The sequence below is a fragment of the Nanorana parkeri genome, unplaced genomic scaffold (assembly GCF_000935625.1).
Source record: "Nanorana parkeri isolate BGI_ZX_2015 unplaced genomic scaffold, ASM93562v1 scaffold613, whole genome shotgun sequence".
Lineage (NCBI taxonomy): Eukaryota > Metazoa > Chordata > Amphibia > Anura > Dicroglossidae > Nanorana > Nanorana parkeri.
This window is the reverse complement of record NW_017306881.1, coordinates 826,672-837,818: the sequence shown is the minus strand read 5'-3', so window position 1 is coordinate 837,818 and position 11,147 is coordinate 826,672.

Genomic DNA, 11,147 nt, shown 5'->3' with positions numbered 1-11,147 from the left:
ATAGAAGGTGTCTGCCGGTAGGGGGAGTAACGGCCCCGGTACACCAAATGTCTCAGCGCTTCATAGGACCCCACCAAGGCAGCCTCCAAGGTGACCGCTGGGTCGTGGTCCCCCTCCAGGAGCCACCTATGAGCAAATGTCAGTTGTCCCGCCAAAAAATAGCCGTAGAAATTGGGGACCGCCAACCCCCCCTCCCCCCATGGTCTTTGTAGGACCGATAGTTTAATCCTGCGCGCCTTACCATTCCAAAGAAACTCGGAGATCAGGGAGTCAATTGTTCTAAATATCCGTTTCGGGATCCACACTGGAGAGTTACTGTAATGCTCGCCTAGGGCGAGGGTCAATCCCCTCCGTGGATCGCAACTGCGGATAGAACAAGGGGGGAAAAGGACGGGTATCAGAATAACAGCTACTCCTTGATTGCCCAGTTTTGTATGGTATAGGCGGTTAGGAGGCTGCAAACATCACGCCCCGTTTGTTTTACAGGCAACAGGGACAACCTGACGTATCAGGTTTCCCCGGGAATTATGAACCACGGTTGCAACAGAGATAATTTATGAGCCGCTGACGAAATAGATTCACTGAAGCACTATGGAACAAAGATTCAAATAGGTATACTGAGAGTGCTATATGGAACAGAGATTCAAACTAGGTATACTGGAGAAATATGGAGCATAGGTTCAATAGTTAGACTGAGTAATATGAGCATAGATCAAACAGGTAATATGAGGCAGTGATTCAATAGATCTCCGAGTAACATGAGCACTGAGCCAATAGGTATATGGAGTAATAAGAGCACAGAGTCAATACTGAGTGTGGTAGTATGCACAGATTCCACAGGTGCAACTGCACAGTGGAAGTGAGGATGTTGCATGGGCTAACCCAGGATACTTGCGGTTGACAAGGTTTCTGCTCTCTCCATAAGAGTGTATAGGTCCTGGTTGAGGCGAGTGCACACTGAGTTGATCAGCGTCCTTCTATAATCAACAGAAAGACGCCGATCAACTACCGAATCTCGGCTTTATGCCGAGTGCTGCGTCTGAGAGGGGCGGAGCTCCGTGACGCGGCTGCGCCCGACGTAGACGGCTCTGAAGGGAGAGCTGGAGAAGGGCGCTGATGCGCCTGCGCAAAGAGGCGACGGCGGGCACCACCAGACGTTGGCACTAAAGCAAGCCTCATATAAGCTCTTAAGTCTAGGGCCCAGATCGTCAGCGTATTTTTTGTACCATTCCGCCGGGAATCCATCCGGTCCCGGGGATTTGTTATTTGGAAATGACCCAATGGCTTTGAGAATCTCCTCCTCTGAGAATTTACCCTCCAGAAGCTCTCTAGCAGCGGGTGGAAGACGTGGCATATCCACCGACTCCAACAACTCTGTCAATAGTCCGGCACTATAAGCCGGAATGCGCTGGTAAAGAGCCTCATAAAAGGCAACAAACTCCTGAAGGACTTCGCCCGGATCTGTTTTTAGAAGTCCATCCGATGCCCTAATACAGGGGACCACAGTGTGGGACCTCTGTTCCGCCACCAACATCGCCAATAGTTTCCCATTCTTATCCCCCTTCTCATATATTGCTTCAGCCTGTTTGGTAACAATTATGCGGGTCAGAGTTTCATGATGCATCAGCAGCTCTCTCCTGACCCTAAGTAAGTTCTTAAGTGTGTCCGGGGTGTAGAGAATAGCGTGGGCAGCCGCACAATCCACCTCCTGTGCCTGCAGCTGGGATAGGTCAAATTGCGAGACCGCCCTAACATGTTTAATTGCTGAGATATATTCCCCCCTAGTAGTAGCCTTAAAGGCGTCCCATATCACAGGCTCAGGGGCCGAATCCTTGTTAATTGACCAGAAAGTAGACAAGTGAGGCCGCAGTGCGATCTCAACTGTTTCATCTGAAAGCGAGGCCTGTGCCAAGCGCCACGAGTGTGGTGTCCGCCCTTTAGTCACAGATAGTTTAACCGAAAGTGGTAGATGGTCCGACAACCCCCCGGGCAAATACTCAGACTCCAAAACCTGGCTTAATAACGTGTCGTTAGCAAATGCCAGATCTAGCCGGGAAGAAGAGCCGGAAACATGAGATAGATAAGAATATGATTTAACATCAGGATGTTTCCAGCGCCAAATCTCAGTCAAACCCGCCACCTCCGCCCAGTCCTTTAAACCAGTATGTATAGATCTGTAGGGATTGGACGTATCCAAAGAGTTGTCAAGGATGTTGTTAAAGTCTCCAGCTACCAATACCCGGGAAGGAGAATAAGAAGGTACCTTTTCTAAGATCGTATATAGGATCGAGCCCTGAAAAGTGGGGGGGATTTATACATTAATAAATGCTATAGTCTGCGACTGAAATTCCACCAGCACCACCACGTATCTACCTTCTGGATCAGTGAGCACATGTTGAAATATACATGGGAAGTTCTTGTGAAATAAAATAGTGACACCTCTTGCATATGAGGAATAAGTAGCGTGAAAGGCTCTCCCTATCCACCTCCTCTGCAGGGCCAAAACTCTATTACCCAGTAGGTGGGTCTCCTGTAGGAGCTAAGATATCTAAGTACCAAGGCCCTTTTAAATTTTCAGAGTTCAGACCCCTTACATTCCACGAGACAATATGTATATCATTCGCCATCAGAACACTTGAAAAACAGTGAAACCAGAGCGCCCTGAGGAGCAGATTGATATGCATATACATGCCAAGTAAAGTGGTAGATGGTCCGACAACCCCCCGGGCAAATACTCAGACTCCAAAACCTGGCTTAATAACGTGTCGTTAGCAAATGCCAGATCTAGCCGGGAAGAAGAGCCGGAAACATGAGATAGATAAGAATATGATTTAACATCAGGATGTTTCCAGCGCCAAATCTCAGTCAAACCCGCCACCTCCGCCCAGTCCTTTAAACCAGTATGTATAGATCTGTAGGGATTGGACGTATCCAAAGAGTTGTCAAGGATGTTGTTAAAGTCTCCAGCTACCAATACCCGGGAAGGAGAATAAGAAGGTACCTTTTCTAAGATCGTATATAGGATCGAGCCCTGAAAAGTGGGGGGGATTTATACATTAATAAATGCTATAGTCTGCGACTGAAATTCCACCAGCACCACCACGTATCTACCTTCTGGATCAGTGAGCACATGTTGAAATATACATGGGAAGTTCTTGTGAAATAAAATAGTGACACCTCTTGCATATGAGGAATAAGTAGCGTAAAAGGCTCTCCCTATCCACCTCCTCTGCAGGGCCAAAACTCTATTACCCAGTAGGTGGGTCTCCTGTAGGAGCTAAGATATCTAAGTACCAAGGCCCTTTTAAATTTTCAGAGTTCAGACCCCTTACATTCCACGAGACAATATGTATATCATTCGCCATCAGAACACTTGAAAAACAGTGAAACCAGAGCGCCCTGAGGAGCAGATTGATATGCATATACATGCCAATACCTGGGGGGGAAAAACAGTCAGAGTAAAACAAACATAACCACACATCCCAAAAAACACCCTGCTATTCCACTTAACAACCTTAACTAGTAGAGCAGCTTTATCTCCCAGAACTTAGTAAGTATTAAGAGTATAACACAATACTCAATACACGGGCAATGACTAAGAGTCAGTCCGAACTATCCGTGAGGGAACAAGGAAAAGAAAAAAAGGGGGGAAAAAAAACAGGAGTATATGTACCCTCAGCACAGTGTCCGGGCAATCCCGGTGACCCCTTAACTTGCAGGTTCAGTCCCACGCTGCCGGGAGGCAACAAAAAAAATGCAATCCATACGACCTGAGATTCAACGGACGGAGTCCAGCCAGTCTGATGCCGTGGTCGGATCCTCAAAGAATTTTGTAGAACCGGCAAACTGCACCCGGAGCTTACTAGGGTAAAGCATACTGTATTTTAGGCCTTTGTCCCGAAGTCGCCGGCGGACATCTTGGAATGAGCGTCTCCTTTTCTGCAATTCGGGTGAAAAATCAGGAAAGAGCATTATGTTAGCATTATGGTACAGCAACTTTGATTCCTTCTTCCTTGCAGTAGTGAGGATCAGATCCCTATCCCTGAAGTTGAGGAGGCAGACGAGAAATGGGCGAGGGGGTGATCCCGGGGGGCACCAGGGACTCTATGAGCCCGCTCCACAATATAGGCCAAGGAGACAGTCTGGAGATCCAGGAGTTCCTAAAAGAATGCCTCCGCAAAGGATGTCGGATCTGGGCCTTCCACCCCTTCAGGTAGCCCCACTACCCGCACATTATTGCGCCGCAATCGATTTTCAGCATCCTCTGATCGTGCGGTCAATTGCGCCAATGAGCGTTGGAGGTTGCGGATATCTTGCGTGTCCCCCCCTGGGGTGTCTTCCAGCTCCCCCACCCGTGTCTCCACAGTGGATATGCGACCCCTCATCTTGTCTAGATCCTGGCGGATCAGGCCGCATTCGGTCGCCAAAGTGTCCATCCTGGCCATGAGGGTGGTCTTACTAGCCTCTATGGCTGCCAGTATAACATTGGTGGCAGTCGGGGGGCTTATGTCCTGAGAGGGGTGTGGGGACAAGGATGCTTCACTTACAGGAGCACTCACAGGATCCGTCTCCATTTTCTCCCACGCCGCTGTCTGTGTGCCTGCAGAGATGAGAGAAGCAGCGCGTGCAGCCAAGATGGCGCCGGCACACGTGTCAGCAGGCCGGCCAGGAGTGCCACCGCTCGCTCGGGACCAAGTCGATCGGCGCCTGGTATGCATCAAAGGAGAGGGCAGGAGTCACCGGATCACCCGATCGCACTGGGTGAGTATTTCAACCGGTTTTCTGTCGTCTAAGGGTCAGGATGTAATACGGATGTCGGGAGCTGCAGTGAGACATGTCTGCTCAGTCTCACATCCTGGCCACGCCCCCTGCATGAGCATCTTTGCCACATTTGTTGCATGTAGGGGAGCCCATTGAAATAAATACAGACATCCCAAGTCTCCTGCTATTTAGTTTTTTGTTTTTTTATTGTGAAGGTGGCCGACGGCCGCTGTCAAAATAAAAAAAAACAGAGAAGGTACCTCCCTGAAATGAGAAGGGCACCTCCCTGAAATAAGGTTTTGCAGGTTGGGATGTCTGTAAATAGGCTGCCTTATTAAGATAGCAATAAAGCAAAAACGTGTTTGGTGTTCATGTGTGCGAAGTGTGAATTGGGTTTGATGGTATGGTACACAATATAAGGTCTCTACAGTTGAACACACATGTTACAATAATTCTACGGTCTCACTTAGGTTTACCAACAACTATGTAGTGTGAGGGCCTAACTATTTAGGTGAGCTCTAAAACAACATAGTTGATTGTTGATCTAAAGGAGTTTAAATAAAGATTGTACAATGTACAAAGATTGTAATGTGTGTGTTTTAAATTCAAATTTTACCCCCAAACATGTCTATCATCCCCAGCAATAGAATGTCTCAAACTTGCAGTAGAACAGGAGCGTATCACAGCAGAAGCATGTGACAATCCCAGCACTGGCATGTGTCATCCTCTACACATGCATGTGTCATTCACAGCATCAGCATGTGTCACCCCAGAAGCAGCAGCCTGTAAATGCCCAGGGGAATGTCTCACTTCTATCAGCAGCATCTGTCAACATAGTGCTCTGTAACAGCATACTGTATGTCACCCCTAGGATCATTATGTGTCACGCCCAGAAGCAGCATGGGTCACTCCCAGGAGCAGCATGTGTCACTCCCAGGAGCAGCATGGGTCACTCCCAGGAGCAGCATGTGTCACCCCCAGAAGCAGCATGTGTCACCCCCAGAAGCAGCATGTGTCACCTACAGCAGCAGCAGGTCTTTCTCAAATGCAGCAGCAGCATATTTATCCTCCAAGAATAAACAAGCATTTTCTCTCAAGTGCACTGCAGGCACTATCCTCTGATTGACAGCTTCATTAGTCAGGCAGCATAACTGTTGGAGTAGACTATTTGTACTAAAACAAACAAGCAAACAATACTCAGCTTGCCTGCACATCCATTTTGGGTGCAGACTACACCCTTCTTGTTTTTGGCAAATGCCCCTCAGATGCTAGGCCAGGAATATCAAGCTACATGCAACAATACACCTTGTGTCTTTTAAAGGGTAGCTATTGTGTTTTTTAAACCGATGTTTTATATAGGTTTGTTCCTAAATATATATCAAATCTTTGTTATGCAAGCAAATGTTTTAACCCAGGGTACATCCTTGATACAGGGTTTACAGAGTACTGTAGAGTAGAGTATAGCAGAAGCTCCTGCTTTCAGACTTTTGAGCTATACAGACCTTGAGCTATTCAGTTGTGTAAACAACCGAGGAGCTAGGAAGAACATGGAAAAGACATGAAAAAGTCGCTGGAAGCGCCATCTGCTGCCAGCATATGACATTGCAAAATATGCAACATTTATCTGACATAGGGGTTTAATGTGTCATTCAACACAGAAGCAGAGCAGCAGTGGATCCCTAAATGTTTGAGCGGGGGACAGCCCTGTATAAGGTACGTGTTGCAGCTGGTGATTTTTTTTTTCTTAAATGATCCTGGGGACATTTCATTCTTTTTCTTTCTTTGTCCAAGCTTAAAATGAGCTTCAACAAGTGTCTGTTTCACTTTGGGCTACATTGCTACATATTATAATTATGACACGGGGAGAGAGTTGTCGAGCATACATTTTATTTGAAGTTTTATGTCTACTTTCCTCATGTGAGTAGTTTTTTAAATAAAGGAGGTTTTTTTTTTATTTTGCGGTTTTACGCTATGGGCTGTTTTTTATATTTTATTGGATATGGTCGTGATGACATGCTGACGTCATTTTCTGTGCAACGATTGTGGAGAGATGGCCTTTGCATAAGATCGATTGGAGACCCATTAAAGCGCTCTATAAATAGACCTGCTCAGGTCTATTTATAAGGTGAGCGGCCCACTGAGAGGGGGAGCACCTGGGTGATAATTGGAGTTGACGTATGGACTTTGTACAAAGAACTTCCACAGTGGAAGGATAAAGAGTGTGGTGCACTTGGGACAAATCCTGAGCACTATATATGTGTGATTCCACATTTGTGTATATTTGAACACGGAATATATGATTGAACTTTCCATAGGACTATTATTTATAAGAACATTCATTGTGAACACTTTTTTGATTGCATGTATTATTTAAGCACATATTTATTAGAGAGATTTTTTTATGTATTGTTCTAGATGAAGCGCAGCACATTCATTATAATTTGATATATTCAGAGGGTTACACTTCTTATAGTGCTTGCAGCTACACAGGGTTTGGCGCAAGGTGCTATTTATCACTACATTGTTACATAGTTGATGAGGTTAAATAAAGATACAGGTCCATTGAGTTCAACGTGTGTGTGTGTGTGTGTGTGTGTGTGTGTATGTGTATATGTATGAGTTACTACCTGTACCCCTGAATATTATACTCTCTGAGGAAAGCATCTAAAAGATTCTTGAATAAGTCAATACTCTTAGCAGAAACCACTGACTGCGGAAGGGAGTTTCACAATTTTACCGCTCTTAGAGTCTCCTATTCAGTTTAAACCTTTTTCTTCCAATTTCAGGTTGTGTCCTCTTGTCTTGTCTTGATTCTACCACCACCATTAAACAATTTGTACATTACCATCATGTCCCCACTTAGTCTCCTCTTTATCAGAGTGAACACGTTCCATGCTTGCAAGCTTTCCTCGTAGCTTTGGCCCTCCAACCCCTTACTTAGTTTCATCACTGTTCTCTGAACTTAAGGACAACCTTTCTGTGGATCAGTGACCTAAATTGAACCACATACTCAAGATGGAATGGTGCTTGAAGCATCTAAATTGTATTTGTCCCATTTGACTCCTTGTTGTTCCCTTCTGCAGGCTCTCCTCAGATTATTATAAAGCCAAGTAAACCTGGCTCTGAAACACCAAGATATGAGGCCTTACGTTTTAAATGTATACCATAGTAACACCCAACCATTAAGGCACAGGGTAGGCTCTATTCTCCAAAACAATGGCAGAAGAAAATGTTTGTGGTGATGTTATACATCTGGATTTTGTGTAAACGTATTACATATATCCTAAATGATCTAAAGATGCACATATGGGACGATATCGCGTTAAATGGTGGGGAAGACGTGGAATCCTTGTGGCTAGAACTTGATAGGTTGGAGGCTAGCCGTAAACTTATTGTGGGTATAGATATCCGGGGGAGGAGGAGGCACAACTACACTCCCAGATAGAAACAGCTGGGAAGCAGGGTAATGTCATCGTTATGGGTGACTTCAATTATCCAGACATAAACTTGGTTAATGGAACATCCCATTCGACAAAGGCGGCCCGTTCTCTTAACATATTGCGCAACAACTTCATGGATCAGATGGTGGAGGTCCCAGCTAGGAAAAATGCAATCCTAGATTTAATAATTTCTAATAATGGGGAGTTAATAGAGGATATTGCAATTGGGGACACACTGGGTAACAGTGATCACTATGTGATTACCTTCAATATAGGGTATAAAAAAGGGAAGTCGGCTGGTGGGACAAAAACCCTAAACTTCAGGAAGGCTAACTTTGATAAGCTACGCCATCTCATTACGCCATCTCATGTGTGAAATCAAATAGGAAAGCCTATTTCAGGAACTGAGCACTGAACGGAAATGGGAATGTTTTAAGACCACATTACAAAAGGCTATTACCAAGTGTATACCATTGGGGAACAAAATGAAAAGATCAAAAACTAAGCCTGTATGGATAAATAGATCAGTAAAGCGACACATCAAGGACAAGAGTGGCATTTAGAAAATATAAGATGGTGGGGACGGCATTGGCGTTCAATAATTATAAAGAATGTAACAAAAGCGGTAAAAAAGTAATTCAGGCAGCTAAAATAGAGTGTGAAAAACATACAGCCACAGTTAGTAAAAAGAATCCCAATTTTTTTTACCAGTACATAAACAGTAAAAGAGTAAGAAAGGAGCAGATATGCCCAATAATGGATGATAACGGGGAGTTAGTCACAAACGACAGGGAGAGGGCCGAGGCATTGAATACCTTTTTCTCATCAGTATACACTCGGGAAAAAGACAGTGCTATTAAACATAGGAACGCACATAGTTCGTCTCAAAATATTCCACAATGGTTGACAGAAACAAAGATACAACACAGACTGAAACTACTTAATGCAAATAAAGCATTAGGACCGGATAATCTACACCCCAAGGTACTTAAAGAACTAAGCCAGGTTATAGCGGGACCATTATTCATCATTTTTAAAGATTCCTTAATGACTGGCAGAGTGCCAAGCGACTGGCGGAGGGCTACGGTAGTTCCAATATTCAAAAAAGGGTCCAGATGCCATCCGGGGAACTACAGACCAGTTAGCCTTATATCGGTAGTTTGGAAGATGTTAGAGGGTATGATTAAGGACCACTTAGTAGAATTTGTTTGGGATAATGGCATAGTAAATAACAACCAGCATGGATTTAGGAAAGACCGTTCCTGTCAGACTAACCTGCTAACTTTTTACGAAGGGGTAAGTAGAGATCTGGATGGAGGGAGGCCAGTGGATGTGGTATATTTGGACTTTGCTAAAGCATTTGACACAGTACCACATACACGTTTACTACACAAGCTGAGGTCTATGGGCATAGACAAAATAGTGTGTACATGGATAGAGAACTGGCTACAGGAACGGGTACAAAGAGTATCGATAAATGGCACCTTCTCGGATTGGGCTAGGGTCTGGAGCGGCATGCCGAAGGGTTCTGTACTGGGTCCCATGCTGTTTAACCTTTTCATTAATGATATTGGGGAGGGGGTAAACAGCCATGTTTCAGTGTTTGCTGATGATACCAAAATCGGGAGGGTAATAGACACTGAATTAGACACTATAACATTACAGTAGGATCTGGATAAAATTGGGGAGTGGGCAACTACATGGCAGGTGAGGTTTAATGCAGATAAATGTAAAGTTGTGCACTTTGGGGTTAAAAATAAGAAAGTGAATTACACACTAATGGGAGCTCCGCTGGGGAAGTCCAAAAGGGAAACAGATTTGGGGGTCATTGTAGACCACAGGCTGAATAATAGCTTACAGTGTCAGGCTGCGGTAAGCAAAGCAAGTAGGATCCTGTCCTGTATTAAGAGGTGAATGTTTTGCAGGGACAAGTCCATAATTGTGCCACTTTATAGATCACTGGTTCGGCCTCATCTGGAGTATGCGGTCCAGTTTTGGGCACCAGTGTACAGAAAGGATGTCCTTCAACTGGAAAGAGTCCAGAGGAGGGTGACCAAACTCGTAAAGGGGATGGAGGACCTGAGCTACGTGAACAAGCTACTGAATTTAAATATGTTCTCATTGGAAGTAAGGAGATTAAGAGGGACATGATTTTCATGTACAAAATCTTTACCGGGGATAGCAACGTTAGCAGCAAACTCTTTACATTTAACTCCATGACAAGGACGAGAGGCCACCACCTAAAATAAGTGGAGAAAAAATGTCATCACAAGGGGTGAAGGGGTTTATTCTCAGTTAGATCAATCAGGGTCTGGAACTCGCTGACACATGCAGTGATTTCGGCTGAGAGTGTGGAATCATGCAAGAGGCGATTGGACGATTTTCCCACAAAAAGAGACCATAATATACAGGTGTACAAGTACTCTTAAGAATGAGAACACAGGGACCTATACATACGCACACATCAGCAGGACCATACACATAAACACAATAGGTTGAACCTGATGGACATGTGTCTTTTATTCAACCTCAAATACTATGTAACTAATAGAAGCAGACATTGGTGTACTGAATTAAAACACTAAAACATTTTCTGGAAGTGCAAAACAGAAGTATGGATCTATCACTGAGGCCGATATTGAATTAAAGCAGATGTATAAAACCTTTTTAAAAGTCAATGTAATTGCACATTTTTTAAATCTTCTGAAATCTTCAACTTTCATTCAAACAATACTTGGCCACCTGTCATGAAAATCCTTCTTCAGGCACTTCCCGTTATGGAGTGACAACAACCTGTCTATGTCTCTGAATTGTGCTCCTCCACTGTGTCACATTAAAACTCTGGTGAAGACTACACAACCATGTTTCTCCATTGTCACTATCTGAATGCTGGTCCTGAGTAGTAATGTTTTGTTTTATTAAAAATAAATAAATATATATATATAA